This window comes from Haemaphysalis longicornis, unplaced genomic scaffold (genome assembly GCF_048455015.1).
Source record: "Haemaphysalis longicornis isolate Haplotype H1 unplaced genomic scaffold, Haemaphysalis longicornis Haplotype H1 scaffold_10, whole genome shotgun sequence".
Classification (NCBI taxonomy): domain Eukaryota; kingdom Metazoa; phylum Arthropoda; class Arachnida; order Ixodida; family Ixodidae; genus Haemaphysalis; species Haemaphysalis longicornis.
This window is the reverse complement of record NW_027526204.1, coordinates 58783262-58803572: the sequence shown is the minus strand read 5'-3', so window position 1 is coordinate 58803572 and position 20311 is coordinate 58783262. Positions and strand designations below refer to the sequence as shown.

The window sequence follows — 20311 nt, the reverse complement described above, 5'->3', positions numbered from 1 at the left end:
TGTCGTCTTACGAAAGATATTGTGAAAATCTAGCCGCATGAAAGCTGCAGCGAGGAATGTATAGACCCGTGTATGTTTTCTTTAACTGCACCCATTAATGTTTCAAATTTTATTACGCTCACTCTTTCAAAAGAATACCACTCCACAGTAGAATACTAATACTTCAGTCCGAAATACAGCGGTGTTTCGTTTCTAACAGGCGTTTAAGCTTGGCCAAATTCAATCGTATTTTGTGTCTTGACAAAAATTGGCTTCGCTATGCAATCAGTTACAGAGCATGAGTTGGGGCGATTCTCAAATATAATAGCATTTGGGGCCTGCCCAAATGCTTATGCCGTAAAAACACCCACATTTGTCCTGTCAGGAATTGCTTAGAAGAAGACCTGGAAAACAGCCTCCACTCACTCGTGCCTTCCGCGTGTATAAACAAAACTACCTTTGTTATAAATGGTTAGCGATAAATAGAAAACTTTGCGAATACTCTTTCGGCACTTTCAATACCCCGAAAACTTATTTTTCAAAATTTCAAGCACGTTGAGGTCGTACAGCAAGCCAGAAACATATATTCTCAAAAATGCGCGTTTCAAGACGTGGACTTTGGCTCCACGTTGGTATCCCTTGATAGACCTTCCCACGTGGTTAGGGGGGAATTAAAACATAATTTTGTTTTTACGGCGTTTAGCAACACAAATTCTAAACTTTGTTTTTCACGGAACTGTATCTGTATCTGTATCACGGAACTGTATCAGGCAGAAGGAGAAATCAAGAGTACTGAAAAGCATTCGTTTTCATGTAACTTGATAACAAAATGAAGAGAAGCACTTCCGAAGCGTTAGTAATAATTTCTACTGCCAATGTGCTTTATATCGCTCCACTTCTTCCATCCCTTAAGGATGACTACGACACAAATATAAGCCAGATATTTGTATAGCTAATTATGGTGAGCAAAAAGACGTTATGTTTGGCCGTTTGTGTGAAATTGATGGATATATTAGTTTGTCAATGTCTCACGTTAATATCAAATGCCATTTGAGTTTGCCTTCATAAAAACTAAAAAAAACACTTCAGATGCACCAATCAGGTTAAATTTCATAGACAGAGCAGCTATGCTTAGGTAATGTTTTCACTATTCGGGACCAAGCAGCTGTTCATTAGCTCTGACTTCCGTGACGGTGTTTACAACATAATTGTTTCGGTTCTAGACAACAAGGATGCCTAAACCGTTTCGTCACTTAGGCCTCTTTATTTGGTAAAAGTGGTCATGAGACAAAAATGAAGCAAAGGACAGGGTTACGCTTAAGCCATATTGAGGAGCAGCGCTTCCGTCTCTGTCTGTAGAACATCATTTTGTACTGTATGCAAAACACAAAAGGGGAAGTGGAGAGGAGCAAAAATTTGCATTAAAACATACGTTCCTCACCCCGTCAGCAGAATGATAACATCAGCAGTTTTTGAGAGGCCCGTCCGAGACGCATAAGCAGACACGCTTGCTAGAGTTTTGTCCGTATCTATACCTTCCTCGGTTTTCATGACTAGGTTGTCGTCCTCCGGTTCGGTCTGAAGAAGAGTGAAATTCGTGAAAGCATAAGCAAAAAAACCCATTGCATGTTTCGGCATTTGAGAGCACTACATTTTGTCAGACTAGCTGGACTGGTGTTTAGCAATATTTTATTCGTAGCTTTCAGAATTGATTTCTCTTTGCTGCTATAGAGAAAGAGCTATTTGTTGGATGAGTTTCCAACAAAGCTAGTCAATTCAAAATAGATTGTCTGTAAACCACGCAATAATAGGCCCGGCAAACGATCTGCAAAAGACTAGAAATAGCTCCTCATAAATAACGTACAGTGAATGCTGTCAAGGCGCCTGTAGGGTACAAACTTTGTTGTAGGTGCTCTAAAAATAGCCTATGTTGCTCACCAATAGTCATGTTCATCATTCCTCCGCCGTACATTTTCTGCGAAAATGAGCACTGTATTCTTAGGACACATCGTCTGCGCATGCACAATGTGCTCCGACAGGTTCAGCGGTATTGATGCGCTATTTTTCAAAGGTTCTATGAATATTGCTATTTTATATTGTTGATTTCTGGTAGGTGGGAATTCGAATGGGGCACGTTTTGCTCATTTGTGGAGGCTCTCCACCTTGAAAAGTACATCTAGGAACTTGTACGCACCAATGTGGCTGACGTGCCTTAAGGCAATCACAGCACGTTTGATTTGTCACGCCATGTTCTTCTCAAGGATAGACGCATTGACATCCTAGGCCACTACAAGACAAACATGCAGAGCTAAATTCCAATACTTAACTACTAGCTGAACGCAAACACCACTATTGCAATCCTCATTGAAAGACGGAGAAGGAGGACCAGAGGAGGAATAAACTATATTCAGGCGATGAGAGAGGAGAGAGGAGAGAAGTTGTGTCGCAAAGGTGGAAGAAACCTGCGGTTTTACAACGACAGCTGGGCTGAAGGCCCCCGGTGTATAATGGTGACGTGATTATACGTAAGGCCATTTCACAAAGCTAAAAGTAGTCTTGCTGAAGGCACACGAGCACTGGAAAGCAAGACTATGTACCCTGAGAGGCGCACGTCTTGAAATACACGTGATTTCGAGATTTTGATCACAGGGAAACGATGCCCTTTTAAATATTTGCGTAAATCTGGTTGTTGTTACTGCAGCCCACCCATGTTACACTTCAAAATTGTGCTTCGGAATACTGGATTTCGGAATACTGGATGTAGCCATAAGCCCTGCAACCACTGAGTGAGAGAGTGAACTGCAGATTCGATTAGTGATGATGATGATGGTTGGTGTTTAATGGCGCAAGGCCAACGAGGGCAAGGAGCGCCAGAGAAGAAGTTATTTAATGACGAGAATTGATAACCACAAAAAGGTAGGTATAAAAACGTATAAACCGGACATAGTAAAATCAATTAAAGATAATGTTGATGGTTGGTGTATAGGGCCAGATTTGATTACACATGATAGGAAATGAGGTTTAAAGACCTAACGTCTGACAAATACTTAAACACGCGTTTCACGGAAACCATGGCATCGTCACCCATAAACAGCGATGTGTGTAGGGGAATATGTTATCTATAGAGCTCTCTGCAGTGTTTGTGTCGTGTTGTGTCGAGTTCCTTGCATTGAATTAGTATGTGAACTACGGACAGTGCCTCCGCACACCTGCTGCGCAAGGGTTTTGGAGGTCCCGTGAGCAGGTGCGAGTGTATTACATGTGTATGGCCTATCCGTAATCTAGCTAAGGTAACTTCACTCTGCCTGTTGTGTGAGTCAGTAGCGTAGTGTCCAAGACTGGTTTTATTACGTGTAGGTTGTTGTGTGTCTGTTCGCTCCAGTTTGCTTACCAAGTTTTACGGAGTTACAATCTCATGTGTGGCTTGAGATCTGTGTAAGCTAGTGTTGTTATGTTTACTGTGTTTCGGTGTACAGCATTGGCGGCCATTTCATCCGCAAGATAATTTCCGCCAATGCCAGGGTGGCCTGGCACCCAACAAACCCTCACCCCAAGGTTTGACGAATAAGCCATCACATATGATTTGAAGACACGTTTAATGACATGGTATTTCGATGACTTTCCGGATGACAATACACGGATGGCACTCAGCGAATCTATGTCGATGATGGATTGAGGAATGTATTGTTCAACTATGTGACTTAAAATCAGAACAGTGCCATATGCTTCCGCTGTAAAAATACTAGTCTTTACATTCATGGTTTTACTTGCTTCAAAGTTGGGCCCATGTGCAGCACAAGACACTGCAGTGAACGTTTTAGATGCATCACTGAAAAACTCTGCATCCTTATGTTTGTCTTGCAGATACATGAAATGCTACAAAATCCAAGTTTTTGGTGTCCTGTTCCTATTGTAATGTACGAAAGACAAGTCACACGACACAGGACGAAGATGCCGTGGTGCTACAAGATCAGTGTGAGACGATTTGAATGTGTCGAAGGAGACCTCAAGAATATTCATCTCGTCCCTCACTCTCTGCGAGAAGGGAACAGAAATTGGTGCAAAGTTTAAAAAGAAATGAATTGTGGATATGTCTTTAAAAAGTGGTTAATGTATGGTTATTCATTGATGAGATTTTGGAGGCATATAGAAGGTCAGCATAAGTTCGCTGGTATGCTAAGCACCATTAGTCGCACAAAGCATAAAGACTGTGAACAGGACTAGTACGGAGTGCGCCAAAAGGCAGGCGAAGCACCAAGTGAAGCACTGGGCCGAGCATTTTAGGTGCTGTTTTTGTGGCTAACCCACCATACACAACACTTCCGTAGTCCAAACGTGACCCTACAAACGCGGCATAAAGGCAAAGCAGAAGTTGTTTGTCTGCACCGTATGATTTGTGAGATAACATCATCATCATTATCATCATCACCAGCCTGTCTACGCCCACTGCAGGGCAAAGGCCTCTCCCATTATTCTCCAATTACCTCGGTCCTGTGCCAACTGTGACCAATTTATCCCCGCAAACTTCTTGATCTCATCTGCCCATCTAACTTTCTGCCGCCCCCTGCAGCGCTTGCCTTCTCTAGGGATCCACTCGGTTACCCATTAATGACCAGCGGTTATCTTGCCTTCGCATTACATGCCCTGTCCAAGTCCATTTCTTCTTCTTAATTTCTACTAATATGTCTTTAACACCGGTTTGCTCCCTGACCCACTCCGCTCTCTTCATGTCCCTTAATGTTACACCTATCATTTTCCGCTCCATTGCTCGCTGAGTCGTTCTCAATTTAAGTTGAACCCTCTTAGTGAGCCTCCAAGTTTCTGCCCCGTAGGTGAGTACCGGTAAGATGCAGCTGTCATACACTTTCTTCTTCAACGACAATGGTAGGCTGCTATTCATTATCTGATAATGTCTGCCATATGCGCCCCACCCCATTCTGATCCTTCTAATTATCTCTGCCTCATGGTTGGGATCTCGGGTCACAACTTGGCCTAAGTATATATATTCGCTTACCACTTCCACTGCCTCGCCATCTATCTCAAACTGCTGTGCTGTCCCGAGGTTATTGATCATTACTTCAGTTTTCTGCATATTAATTTTCAGGCCCACGTTTCTACTCTGTTCGCCCAGTGCGGAAAGCATGCTTTGCAATTCGTCCCCCGAGTTAATTAGCAAGGCAACGTCATCCGCAAATCTGAGGTTACTGAGGTATTCTCCATTAACCCTTACTCCCACCTGTTCCCAATCCAACGTTCTGAATACTTCTTGTAAGCATGCTGTGAATAACATTGGAGAGATTGTGTCTCCTTGTCTGACACCCTTCCTTATAGGTATTTTACTGCTCTCCTTATGGAGGATGATAGTAGCTGTAGACCCATTATAGATATCCTCTAGTATTCTTACATAATGCTCATCTACCCCCTGGTTCCGTAATGCCTGAATGACTGCTAGAGTTTCGACCGAGTCAAATGCTTTCTCATAATCTATGAAGGCTATATATAGGGGTTGAGTATACTCAGCGCACTTCTCTATCACCTGATTGATCGTGTGAGTATGGTTCATTGTTGAATAACCTTTACGGAACCCTGCTTGTTCTTTAGGTTGACTGAAATCTAAGGTTGCAGAGATTCGGTTAGCGATTACCTTGGTAAATACCTTGTAGACGACTGACAGTAAGCTGATCGGCCTGTAGTTTTTCAAGTCCTTCATGTCGCCTTTCTTAGTCGCCTTTCTTGTGAGATAACACTTTAAGAATATTCATTGTTTTTAGGCATTTTTGTTTGAGTCGTTTTATGTAAGCGAGGAAAGAGATTTTTTCCTCAAACACCACACCCAAAAAACTTGTGTTCTAATTTTTACTAAGATTGAATAACCATTGAGTTTATTGTCGGGATCAGGAAGATGGCGCACCTTTTTGAGAATAAAACACAGGCACTTTTCGCAGGATTCCGTCTGAAGCCATTTTCGTCTGCCCAGCGAGAAAGTTTGTTTACTCCAAGCTGGAGATGACGTTCACATAAGGACATGTTACATGATTTGAAAGATATTTGAACGTCATCAACATAAACGAGGCAAAAAATACAGGGTGGCAGTGCCGTTAAGAGAGAGTTCATCCTAATGATAAACTATGTGCAGCTGAAAACAACACCTTGAGGAACGCCATTCTCCTGCACGTGATAATAGCGCCGACGCAACTCTGACGTGAAATGTTCCTGTAGACATGTAACTAGAAAGAGTGTTCAGCATGTTACCTGAAATACCAAAAGATTTTAAGTCTTTAAGAATGCCGTAAGGCCATGCCATATCATTGGCCTTTTCAATATCGAAAAATACCACCATGCTTTATTGTTTGTGTATGTATGCATCCTTAATGTAAGCCTCTAAAGAAACAAGCTGATCATTTGTAGATCGCCCCACCCGGAAGCCTGCCTGGCAGCTCTCTAGAAGACCATTGTACTCTAGAAAGTACACAAGTCTCCTATTGATCATCTTCTCGAGCAGCGTACCTGTGAAGGACACCCCACGCTTGTTGCTGGGGCTCTCGCGCCCGCCTGCAGTCCTCATTCCACCAGGGCCTCCTTGGGTTGCGGGACGCACTGGAGGCCAGGGGATTGGACTTTTCAGCGGCGCCAAGGATGTGCGCCGTGAGGAGTTGGGTGGCTTGCTCCACGTGTAGGTGTTTTATGAATGTGTGGTGTAGTTTAGATGTTTCTGTGAATGTGCTCAAGTTTGCTTTTGATTCATTAAACCGCTTATGGGAAGATGGAGTGCTCGGGCGTGTACCTATATACGTAAGTGAAGTGGGGAAATGGTCACTACCATATGGGTCCGTGCCCACACCCCACTCAAGACACGGAAAGAAAACTACAGGACCACTAGCCGAGTCAAGATGCGAGTATGTGTTATTCCCTACGTTATGGTAAGTAGGCTGTTTTTTGTTGAATAGGCATGCTCCAGAGGATGTTAGAAACTTTTCTATCAGGCGACCTCGGGCATCAGTTCGGGAGGAGCCCCAAAGAGAGTTGTGCGGATTAAGGTCGCCTATGAGGATGTATGGCTCGGGCAGCTGCTCCACCAGTGTCTCGATATCGGAGCTCAGAAGTGCAAAATGAGGAGACATGTAAATGGAGCATACCGTTATCAACCTATTATATATTATCTTCGGATTCCTACAGCCTCAAAGACATTGTTTAAAGAGAGAGGGTGGCATGGTAATCATTTCCAGGCGACAATGGCCACACCGCCCGAAGAGTGTGTGCAGCCAACCCTGTCCTTTCTAAATACCATATACCCGTTTAAGAAATTTGTTTGTTTGGAAGTGAGGTGAGTTTCTTGAAGACACATGATACTTGGCTGATTGGAATGCAGCGTCTCATACACATCGTCAAGATTTTTAAAGAGGCCTCTGCCGTTCCATTAGATGATGTTTTCTGTTCCCATTATTTATATTTCGGGATACTCTAGTGTGTTTCTGTGTGTGTTCATGTGTTGTCTTTCGGGGCTTGTACTTTCGGGAGGGGCTTTTTGGGGCTTTCTGTAGGCTTGGACGTCGGGGTCCGCTCATTGCGCTGCGTTGCAGGTAGGAAGGGCCAGACATCCATCTCCTCGTCAGATGTCAGAGGGGTGCCCAAAGTTCCGGGCCCCCTGGACTTGGTCCCCTCTCGGAGGCCCTTCGTTTGAGCTACCACCGTCACGGGCACAGGGGGCGCCAGAGGTGGCACGGGCGGTGCGGTGGCGGTGGGAGCCAATGCGGGGCCCCCGGTGTCATTCCCCTTGTCACCCTCCAACGTACTGGAGGACGGAGACGAAGAGGCGGGAGCGGCATCTGTCCAAACAGAGACGGTTGGCACCACAACCACTGCTGCCTCAGCGAGCGGCGTGGTGGCGGGTTCGGCTACCTGACGCAACCCAGCAAGAGGCGGAGGAGGGACAAGGTCAGACTCGCTGAACTGGGTCCCTGTGGAGACCAGACGCTGCTCCGCCCCCAGGCGAGCTCGGTCGGCATACCTCACCAGGGGGAAAGAAGCGAACCTCTTTCTCGCCTCTGGGAAGGTAATGTTCCCAGTGATCTTCATGTTTATCACCTTTTTCTCAATTTGAAATTTTTCACATTTGCGGGGGTGCGCTGCATGCAACCCTCCGCAGTTCACACAAGTGAGGGTGTCGGATGGGCAGTTGTCGCTTGGATGATCGTGCGCCGGGCATTTTGCAGAGGTCATTCGGCCACGGCAAGAGTTTGTACTGTGCCCGAACCGCTCGTACTTAAAACAGCGCCGTGGGTTCGGGATATAACGACGGGTGGAGCACGGAATAAAACCTGCCTTTATATGTTGTGTGAGAACTGCGCGGTCAAACGTCAAGATGATGGGCTTCGTGATAATCTCCTTGTCGTCTCTGCGGATGGTGATGCGTCTCACGGCAGTGACGCCCTGGTCCTTCAAGCCAGCAAGGAGATCCGCATCCGTTTCGTTCAGAAGATCTGTCTCGGATATCACACCCTGCGAACTGTTGAGGCTCCGATGGGATGTGACTCTGATGTCTAGATCAGCCAGTATAGTCTCTGCTAGAAGCTTTGGCGACTGCTGCTTGTCATTTACCTCAATGAAACGTTCACCAGTCCTTTGGCCCTATTAGTGTTTCCTATTATGGCTTCAAGATATTTTGCGATCAAAAAGACTGACTGCGATGCAAAAGGGTGGGCTGGATTGAGGGATTCCATTACAAGAAATCGAGAAAAATGATCGGGTTCAGGGAAGGCTACCGATGGTAATGGGAAAAAGATACCTCGGTGCGGCCCCTTTCCAGGGACCGGTCACGATTTGGGGGTTTTGAAATGCCATATGGCATTGTATAAAAGCACGAGACGGGGATACTTTCTTCGCCAGGCTTACCATGATAGCTGGAGAGGTTTCGCAGCTCCCTGCCTGGTAAACAGCAGGACGTCCATCTACCGGAGCTTGACCTCGGCTCCGACTGCCACCGTTTGTGGTTTCTGCCCTTCACCTTACAACCTGTAGCCACGGTAGATTACAGCAAGAGTATGGGGCATCGAAGTCCGCGGTGTTGCCAACACCATCAAGGTGCCTCAAGGTGCCCCGTGCGGGCTATTCGATGATTGTCACAACGGCGTGTTCCTCTAGCGAAAAAAAAACAAAACTAGGAATGTACTGATGGCCTCCTGAATAAAGATAATTAAGGACCTCAGTTTCCCAAAACCTTGTTGATTGAAGGTATCTCAATGACTTTTAACTGATGTACGATATGCCGATTTTGAAAGGCCTGCTTCACGAGTCTGTCTGGGCGTAGGAACAGTGGGTACTTCTGCTGTAGACAAGGTTAGAGCTGCGGCTGGGGATGCAAACGAGGGTGCAACTGGCGATGTATTCGTTGTCGTATCTGGCGGTCCAGCTACATAGGCAGCTTTAAGGAAAGTCTGGGGTGTTGTTACTTTCATGTCAAGTTTGTCCGACTGTGCGCATTCACGGATGAGTAAACGGGAGAAATCCTTGTCCACATAGACGGAAGTGTGATCATTGAGCGTTGTCCTGTCCGTTTATGGACTTTCTTTTGCTTCTGCGCCCTTGTGGGTTTGCACAATTGCCTTGGCTAACTTATAGTCAGTTTTTTCTAGCAATCTTGACATTTCTTAAGTTTTGCTTTTCGCAGTGAACTGGGAGTTGACAGATGTCGACTCGTGCTGCGTAGTACAGTAGGCACAGCGAGGATTCTTAGCGCCACAAGCAGAACGATCACACTTTTCTTCACATCTGTCGCATTGCAAGGGAGATTTCCATGCCGTAGCCACATGGCGCAAACGTTGACATATAAAGCACTCTGGGAGGTTCATTTCATTCGAACACACGGTACCGTGTGTAGCCTATCATGACATGTCACGGCGTAGTTTCGGAAGCGAGAACAGTCACCACGCTTTGTGATTTTCGACCTAACCTGCGGATTGAGAGAATCGCAAACCTCTGACATGAAGCTTCAGCGGTTTCCGTGTCTAGTATATCCATGACCACACCCCTAATCACGCCCATACCGCAATTTCTGAGGTGGGGTTCGTAAGCGGAATCTTGCACCTTTTGCCATACTCGTAATTTTTAACAAGCGCTCCATGAAAACACCATTGCCTGTATCAACAGTTAATAGTTTCAATCTGTGATTAGGCCTTACTTGGAGCAGACCAACGCGAGCCAGGGACTCCAACATGGTCTCCACACCAAGAGGGTGGAAATGGGTAATAATGTCTGAAGGGCCTGTAGGTTGTATATCACAAGTTACAGGGAGAGCAATGTTGCAGGGAAAAGAGTGCGTTTGGCGGAGACACCAGATTCTCCTCCACCTGGATGATGCGGGATTGCGGGTGGATAGTTGTAGTTGATGGGGCGACAGTGTAGCGAGATCTGCTGGTACTAGATTGCAACCTCCCGAGATATGGGTAGACATAGGTTAGTCTCAAACGAAAGACCTGCTCGGGTAGTCATAGCTCGAGCCTCTCGGTTGGTTGCCTTGTTGGTGCTTGTTCTTCTGTCGGCGGGGACCAACAAGGTGACTCGGTATGGGGGGGGGGTTGCGATACAATATGAGGCGAATTTGTATATCCTGTTAGCTTGGAAGCTTTTTATTGGGCGTGTCCGACAGGATTATGTATGGCAGGGGTCTTCGGATAGGGCAAGGACTATGGAGCCCCCCCAACCCGCCGCCATTGTGGCTGAGCCTGTGAGGGCAGTGAAGGAGTCTGGACTATGGAGCCCCCCCAACCCGCCGCCATTGTGGCTGAGCCTGTGAGGGCAGTGAAGGAGTCTGAGGTGTGCGATCCTCTGCGAGCGTCGTGATCAAAAACGAAGCTCTGCAGGGCTTGATAGCTGCATCTATAAGTTGTGAGGGGGTGCAGACTCTTCAGGCTTGTTGCGTATGTGGTACGTCTAGCGGCGTGTATTCTCGCTTAAAGGAACCTTTTCAGAAATATTTATCAGGCACAGGGCTGAAACTTTTTGTATATGTGTTAAAAGCCTCAGGATTTCTTCTGAACTATAAAAATATTGGTGGCCATAACCGTTAATTTAAAAATATTGGTTGAGTTTTTTTGGGAAAAATATGGACGGACATGGCGGGTATATAGGAGTTTTAGATGGAGACGAGAGGAAGTATAGAGCGGGTTGTGTGGGTTCGAGATACTCGGTGGAGTCGGGCATTGGGGTGGACTTCAATGTGCTCAGTTGCAGTGTTTATGGAAGCCAAGCAAGATGCGTCCTGCTGGGCTGTTGGGTGGGGGTAAAATAGCAGTCCAGCAAAGTTTGTCGAGAAGTCACTCTTATTTTACGTTGCAGTTTACGGTGCGCACGAAGCACACGAAGTTTTACGTGAATCTACGGAATACGCAAGCTTGGAACAGCATAATAGGCTAGGGTTCGTGAGTCTGTGCGGGCCAGATGTAATACGTCTGAGGAGCCACGCGGTCTGAAATGTGTGTCAGCATTGTCGTCGCGCACCGGTCCAATTTCCATGGCTAGCTGGAATCGTAATGCCAAGTATGCGCATGGAGGGGGCCATACGCACTGAGGTACCCACTGCGACCGCCATACGCAATGGGGGTCGCAGTGGGTAGGCGTGAACGGGTACGCAGGCGGAGAAGCTCTGAGTTGGGCGATGAACAAAAACGACCGATTTTGTGGGCTACTGTGAAGACAGGTAGCTCGCCTACTTGCAGCGTCTCTTCAACATCAGCGTCAGTGCTACGGGTCACCCAGAGGGTTACATCGGCGTATATAGAGTTGTGTAGGTGGAGAATCGTCAGTATTTTAGTGAGTCTGCCGAGTCGATCAGAAGATTCCACTGGGAACAGATTACCGTCCCAGACTTGACACAGGCTACAGGTGGCTGCATGGTTTCGCTCTGGCTGCATGGTCTCGCGAGCCGATGCCAAAGAGCAGCGATCACTACCCCATGTGGATCTAGCTCTCCGGTAGTGAACACAAGTGCAGGAAGCGTGTGCTTTACACCCACTGTCATCGTTTCATATACACACCAGTCGATAGGTCACTATGGACTAGACAAACACTGCCGAGCCGTAGTAGATCGCTTTGTGATGACTGCCGAAGCCGCGGCGAGCACATCAGAGGTTGGGAGACTCCCCACCACCGCTTTGCTTCCTCGTCAATCGGTGCAAGCGCAGGGACGAACTCGTAGGAGGCGTACGTCCCCGGTAGACGCACTTACCGCGACTTAAGAATAGGGCCAGAAACCGCGAAATTTGCCGTCATGCAAAACATCTCGCCAGCCAGCGCTGGCAGAATATTCGGATATCTTTTCACTGCGCACTGAAGCAGCAGACCTCTGCTCGCTGGTCCACTCTTTCTACGTACGCGTACGTTCCAGGGAACGCTGCAGGCGGTAATGCTTTGCACAGGTACTCACGATGAGCACTTTGACACAGAAGCGGATCCTACTTTTATTCCCAACCAACCACAGTACCTTCTGCTCAGATGTACGCGCCTCCTCCAGGTGGATGAGTCGCAGCTGATCAAGACTCTGTTTACGACAGCCGAGTTAACAGCGGTGCTAAAGCAAATAAAAGTTTATAGCGCCCCATGGAATGACTGCATAAAAAGGGCAATGCTTCGAAATCTCTCCGCAATTTTACGAGACAACTTCTTGACCAGATAAAAGAAATGTGGATCCGCCTAAAGGCACCGACAGCTTTGAGACATGGTGTAACAACGCTATTTTTAGAAAAGAGAAACACTCGTCAGATACGGCTTACATTAGACCTATCTCACTTATGTCTACCCTCTAAAGCTGATAGAACGAATGGCAGTCACCAAAATGAATTACATTACCTCCTCGAGGTGGACGCGGAATACTTGAACCCTCGCCCAATTTGGTTTCGGCAAAACGGGTGGATGCATGATTACCTTTTCCTCCTAGACTCCACCACTTATGAGATCCAACCTGATTCCAACCAAATTCTAGCTATGGTGAAGACAAAACTAGCACCCTTCGAAATTACGCTTGACCTACCTGTCGAGAATAGAATACGGTTCCTTGACCTATGTTTTTCTTTACACGACATCCACATTTGCTGGAAGCACTAACCTAAAGCCAATAAGCCTTTGCTTCCCTATCACTCTGCCCATTCCAAACTCTGCAAAAGAGGTATCGTCAACCTGTGCTTTAGCAATGCCTTGAAGAACTCTTGCGAGCACGAAATGGGCCTAAGCTTTGCAAAGCAGATGGTCCGCTATCACAGAAGCAGGGTACCCATCTCATGTTATTGTATCGGTGGCTGAGTGCATACTCAGGAAGTCACGCATAAGAGAACGTGGTGATGCGCAAACGCCAAAGGAGAAAAGCAAGGTGGCGGTGATCCTGTACTTGCATCGCTTGTCTTATAATCTAAAGTAGTTTATGAAAGTAGTTTTTTCTGCTCCCGAGAAGCTAGGAAAGCTCAGCCGGTTGTAAGGCCTAAAACCTCGTCAAAGCCTTCATGCAAGACAAAGCACAGGAATAAATTTTTTGAGTGCACTGAGCGTGTCGCGTACCAGATTCCGCTACTGTGCGGCAAGGTGTACGTGGGCCAATCGGGCAGGTGCCTAAACGGACGCTTAAATGAGCATAGCCAAAATTTTCGTAATAAGAATGGGCGCTTTCTTGATTTGCACTGCAAAAATTGTCGCAGTTCTCCTCCCCTCTTTGTGAAGTGTGTTGTTCTGGCCAAGCACCGACACCCCCTTACACGCGAAATTTTGGAAGCGTAAACCGTCGCTCATTTGGGCGATCGTTGCGTTTCAAAGCCGTCGGTAGCTCTTGGACCCAAAGAGGTAGATTTTTTAAGGTCAAACCGGTGAATTCTTCTCCAGAGCGTTTGTCGTTCGCGCATGCGTGACTTGCTTGATATTGCGGGAATTTGACAACTTCCTATTTGTAATGGGGTGTTTTCATTCGTTCTCTTTGATCGGTTTACTTGTATTGTTATAGTTTTATCGTTTTTTGACAATGTTAAACTTCTGCGCAGTTTTATTTCATTTTTTTGTTGTTGTGATATTGACTACAGCCTGATTTGTTCAAACGAGGCATGTTGGCTGATAAGAGCACTATATATGTGGTGTTTGGGTTTTTTGTGTCATAAACGTTGGATGTTAGCGCTCTGTGTGTTAACAAAGAACCAGAGTGCCGTTCAAAAGTATTTCAATTAGGCTAGTGTCGTGCGGGCATTCGGCCTAAATCATTTACCGAGCCGCATTGTAGTCCGCAATGATCCGTTGGATGGTGTCCCACTCTTCTGAAGGTAATACGTCATTGAGCACGCCGACGTTGGAGTTGGTGGAGAAAAATCTATGGTTAGCCCTGTATACGCGGCGTGTTAATCGTGCACATAAGAGAGTTAAGATATTTATGAGTCCTTTCTACTGAAGGGATGAGTCCAACGAAGTTTGAGCGGTGGTCTATTCGGAGTGGTTTTGGCATATGGGGTAGCTGCGCTCGTGTCATGAAATCAGCGAGATACGGCGCAGAGATGGTGTGGAGCGACAGGCTCCTTGAGGGTGAACTATGATCTTGATGTCGTCAGCAGGAATGGGTTAAGCTGGTTGCGAGGGCTTAGCGGCGGGCCGGCAGTTTCGGGGACGTGGTAGTTAGGTAAGCGCAGCTGGCGCGGCAGACGACGCCACTGCTGGTGAGCCAAGATCCCTTCAGGGAGGGTTAGATTTATTATCTGGCGAAAATGTGGTCTCAAAGGAGTCTGCTGGAATTTTGAATGTGGATAATGCGGGCTCAAATTGAGTGGTAGAGGTGAACGCAGGCGTAGAGACGAAGGTCATGGTGTGGCTTTTTGGGTGGCTGGCATGCTGCGGTAGACTCCTAGCGCTCCGAAATCAGGAGCGTAGTGAAACTGTGTCCGCACAGGTGGACCACCTTGCGCCACCAGTCGTGTCGAAGTGGGCGTGGCTGCCCCCGCGGAAGCTTTTGATGCGTTCTCGCATGTGTACTGTGTGAACTATATGTAATCTCTTAATTCCACATGAGATTGCGGACATGGACAAAAAAAGACAAAAAAAAAGTCGTTATCGTTGCTACTGCGGCATTAGTAGTATTGGAGGTTCTGGTAAAACCGCCACTAAAAAAGGCACTTTACACGAATAAATCACTATATTACAGGTAGTTGTCCACTTCGTAGAAAAGTGCATTGCATTGGTGTGTATGCCGAGTATACTCCCAAATCTTTGAACAGGTCAATGTATGTGTCGTCTCCCTCAATGGACATTATAATATGAATTATTTGCAACCTTGGAGAAATATGTTGCAAAAAATTTCGAGAAGCATGCAGTAACGCTCGTCTTGAAAGGTGAAGTTGTTGCAGGTCAGCATTACGGGATGCCTAGTCATTTTAGCATCAGTGTGTTTGCATTGTTGCGGTAATAGTAATCGTCATCTTAGGAATGCCAGAGGTAGTCGTGTTCTTTCAGGCAAGAGGTGAATGCAGAGTCATCCTCATCATTGTACACTTCCGCCAGCCGTTCGCAATCGACTCGAGACACTGGTGGCGGAGTCTTCAAGTCGTCTCGGGATGGAGTGGCACACTCGCGGGCATGTCTCCAGGTATCCATAATGGGTTTCAGAGAATGTGGCTGCCAAGGCGACTTTTCCCAAACCAATACAAAATACATTAGTATTTATTGGGCTACTTGAACGTGAAAATCTTGATGTGTTTGTCTGTAACGCGATTCAGCTACCCGGCCAAAGTGAAACATATTTCGCACCATAGGTTGATATATTCACAGCCAAATATAAACGTCTAAGTCTGGTTGCAATATTCATACTTGTCAATATTATGGAACGTGAACAACACACTACCCAGATATGAGGCAGAAAATCAATACAGAAGTAATATTTGCAGTGTGCCTTTACCAAATATATATGGACGCTTGATTCAAATGACATGCTCCATTTACTGCCTAAAAAAATTCACTCCATCGCCTCTTGTCGCCTGCGTTGCTATAGCTTCTATCGGAAATTCAAGAAATCAGACGGAAAAAGTTGCAAAAAGTACCGCCAAATAGGTTCCACGTTCCACTTAGAACACGTGGAGTAGCGCAACGCGGTCGTAAAAAATGTTGATGTAGGGCACCTGAGTCACGCATATCTCCGCTGTACGGGAGCGTTGGCATCGAGGCATCCGGCCTGGACTAGTGGAATGATGTAAATTTAAATTGACTTGAGCAAACCTCTAGTTTGTTTACTATTGGAGGAGCACGTCCGGAGAGGAACAGCATGAGGGGTGAGTGGGACAGCGAAGGGGTGTATTTGCTTGACAAATGTGGACAAAAGAGTCGACATTTGCAACAAAAAGAGCAGATACGCGGTCAATTGTTATCTTTAACAGTAGCGCTGGAGGTTTTTAATAAGGGCGGTAGCGCTGTACGACAGCGCTGGAATTTTCTTTTTTTGCTAAAACTACTGCAGGAGCTGAGGACTCGGCGTTCGCCACGAGTCGCGCGCTCACGACTGCTCGTCATTTTCTCGATCCTCAGAGTTTTGGCCAGGTTTCTTAAGGCTAAAGCCACTGCGCGCGCCGCGCAATTTCTGCGATCGCCGCGAGGAACGTGCTAGTGAGCCTTCGGGATTTTCTTGGCATTTTGTCCTGAAACGGCTAACTTACGGCAGTAACAACAGCAGTGCTGTTAACAGTGTTTGAAAACTGTTGTTGTACTGGGACAAGAAACGTGTCGCTATTCCCAAGAACACTTTCCTAGCAACGGTGGCGGCCTCGAAAAAATCCCCTAAACAAGCAATTGAGGAAAAGGGTACACAAAACATGGGCTCCAAAAAGCTGCCCAAAGGAGGCTGCCGGGATTGAACGAGACAATATTTTTGGGCCCGCGGAAAGCTGCAGACCGCTGCGCCAAGACAAAAACTGAGGCTGTTCAAAATACCGCGTATACTAGGCGGGGTCGCGACCTTGCTGCCGTACCTTGATGTTTGCTAGCTGGATTGTATGGTTTGTGGCAGGTAAACCAAACATTTCTTTAATAAAAATCGCTCAGTAATGTTCCCTGGAGCCTAACAAATAGATTATCACTTGCAACTGCACTTTTTAAGTAAGGAAATCAGTCAGAAATGAGCACTTGGCTGCGGCTCTGATTGGGCACTGCGGGAATAATGTTGGTCGTGCAATGACTTTATGCTTACGGTAAAAGCTTCTGCTTAGGTGCAGTTGTTTTATTTAGCTTACACCCGCCACGGTGGTTCAGTGGTTAAGGCGTTGCGCTGCTGAGCACACGGGTCGCGGGTTGAATTCCCGGTCGCAGCGGCCGCTTTTCTGATGGAGGCGAAAAGCAAAAACTCCCGTGTGTTCGAGATTTCGGCACGCGTTAAAGATCCCCAGGTGGTCGAAATTAATCCGGAGCCCTCCACTACGGCGCGCCTCATCGCCTGCGTTACGACGGCGTGTTGAACATCACAATCAATCAATTTACCTATCTTACACTCGTTAAGATGACTGAGTTAATGTATCTTACAAATGTGCATGGGGCACACCTATGAAGCCTAGAAGCCACATATGGATCTCTGTGAAGCCATATACAGATCGAAATAGCGTTACTTGAGCGTTACTTTGGCTCTATGAACCATCATAGTAACAGCGATAACAACATCATACAAAGAGAAGAGGGCACAAACACACCGCGGTGTTTGTGCCCTGTTCTTTTTGTCTGTTGTTATTAGAGCTGTTACTATGAATATGTATCAACTCGCCCAATCTTCCGTTTTAGCTTCTATGAAGCTTATTAGGCATACGCCTTGTTAGCTTGTGTAGATTAATAGCTCTACAAGCTAACAAAATATAGCCACCTTCATTACGGGATCGATTGTTATTAATTGCGCGGTTTAGCGCACCGAAACTACATAGGGGCTATGAAGAGCGCTGTAGTGGAGGGCTCCGGAATACGTTTGACCACTGGGAACGCTTACACCCGCTAAATCCTGTACACGCTGGCGTTTTCACTTCCCGCACCCATCAAAATAGCAGCCACCGCGACCAAAAATGAACCATCGCCCGTCGCATCAGCCTCACAACATCTTAGCCACTGAGTCTCCACTGCTGCTACACTTGTAACGCTAAAGTGTTTATGCCGGGACACACCAACATTTCACTGATGCCATATCCGTCACGGAACAGAGGAGAAACTGCAAAAAAAGTTTCATTGATGCGGATGGCGCTGTCTTCTTGGAGAGGTGAAGCGAAGTAGTGCATCCTGACGCCAACGAGCGCCAATAGTCGGTAGCCACCTACTGGCAGGACTTCGGTTGCCAAGCAAACCCACAAGACATCTGCCAACCCAAAAATCATGCTCCTTCACTTCAGATTTCGTTGAACGTTTCACTTTTGTGTTTTACCGATTCCTATGACTGCGGAGTCAAACGCAGTTTTTTTACGGAATAAATTGCCGGCCGCAGTTTTTGCATATCGATCGGTCACGAAAACCAGTCTGCCGATCTCCTTGTGTCACATTCGCCGTAGTGTGAAAATGTGGTCTTGAAGCTCCGCCGAAAAGACGGTGACTCATTGGCGTCGCCGTCATTTCGTCGTCTGCGTCGTGATGGCCTGGTGTAACCACACCTCAAGAGGCAGTTGAAGTGGCAGAGGCAACACCGCGGGATGATCGGACGCGTGTATGCGGCTGCCTGTTGCCCAGACGAACGTCATGGTGCCAGGTTTGATGCCGTCAATTGTGCCCCGAAACTTCAGGTACAAAACATTTGACGTTCTAGGGGACGTAGTTAATTTTAAGTGGTTCCATTCCAGTGTTAATCTTCGGGAACTCTTTCTTTATGTTGCTTTGCACACATGGTATATTTTGTTATGAATAATCAACAAACTGAACTAAAAGTGGAAAAGGTTTTAGGCGTGCCAAACGTCAAACCTAATCACAGGGCTGTCTAGGGCGACTAGCCCAAGCTCTTAGCCATGTTATTGCATGAGAGAAAGGGAAAACATAAGAATCATAATAATTACGCTCCCTCACCCATACCTTACTACACAACGCACAAGCATAGACGCTCTTTGTATCTCAAAACAAGCTCTACAAAAGTGAATCATACAGGCGGAGTTTTATCGGCATCTCTCCACGCAATGAATACCCAAACAAACCATTTTATTCAGTCGAAACGTTTCACCAAAGATACAGCCAATTACACCGCAAACAAGACAGGCTCGACAGAAAGAAACTTGTACGCGTACTGTGAATTCTGCGTTCGTACTCTTAAGCCTCGCCAAGTTAAGTATCAACATAGCAGTTCTTACTCGCGGACGAGGTGTAGAAAGTGCTTTCGCGACGAGAATACATGCTGCTTTCGAACAATAGCTTGAACTCGGCGCATGCCATTCATTACAGTTTTTTGTTCTTCCTGGGTGACCATGCCAATGCGCTTACAGTAATCTGAAAACCAGACATCAAAGGCGGAAAAATTGGTGTTTTATTACAAAATGGCAGTTATTTCTTAATACGGAAATTTAGAGGGCTTGTCACTTTTTAAACACAAAAAAATTAAACATTGTCTTCATGTTATTAAAGGTGTCCTATAACAACAAGACTGTCCGGAATAGCCTAGTTGAGCCAGGTCACCCTAATAACTTTTGTGAAATTTCAGCTTCTTGCTGTTTGTTACTTACCAGATAGCGTATACGAACCAGGCGAACACTTAATGGGAACCGTCCAGAATTTTCGAGCTTCAATTTCACCTGGAGAAAACTCAATTTAGGTTTAGGAGTTCACAAGACAACATCGAGCTGCAGATCCTGTTGTGGCAACACGGTGTCACCTTGAAAATAAGTGTCATTACAAGGTGAGCCTTTGAATACTGCACATCTTTTTACACCACCTTGTTACTTGTCTGAGATACGCAATGAAAAGCCACACCTCAACCAGTATAAACGTTTTATTTTTTTTGATAGCCTGTAAGGCCTAAAACACCACCTTATAAGTGTGTTTACACCAAGAACTAAACGTCGCTGGGGATCAGGTCCATGTTTTTGTAAAATGTGGTTCCGAGAGTTAGCGTGGTGTATGCTGAAATATCTGTTCACATTCAGAGTAAAGCGCCTACTTTTCGATAACCTTTGAAGTAAAGTAACCCTTATGATAGAAAAACTTTCGTCCACTAACTGGTGCTGGAACATGCAGGTGCCCTCCCACCTCTCAGTGCTTTGATGCTAATACAATAATGAACTGCCAGCAAGGGCCGAAAAAAAAATATAGACTTGCCCAATAGTTGCACCGGTAATTCATTAAAATTTATTGTACAACACACAAACCTTCAACTCGAAATATT

The 20311-nt window shown here is 46.2% G+C and overlaps 1 long non-coding RNA gene across 1 annotated transcript in view; it reads right to left on the bottom strand.

Annotated features, from left to right (window-relative positions):
* The window catches only part of LOC144157754 (uncharacterized), a 48622-nt gene extending 28912 nt beyond the window's left edge, over nt 1–19710 (bottom strand). The window contains exons 1-2 of the long non-coding RNA XR_013319847.1: nt 19653–19710; nt 1421–1557 (exon numbers count right to left, since the gene is read on the bottom strand). This is a non-coding gene — a long non-coding RNA (uncharacterized LOC144157754). The remainder of the gene's footprint in view (nt 1–1420; nt 1558–19652) is intronic.
* Nucleotides 19711–20311: the final 601 nt, after the last annotated feature.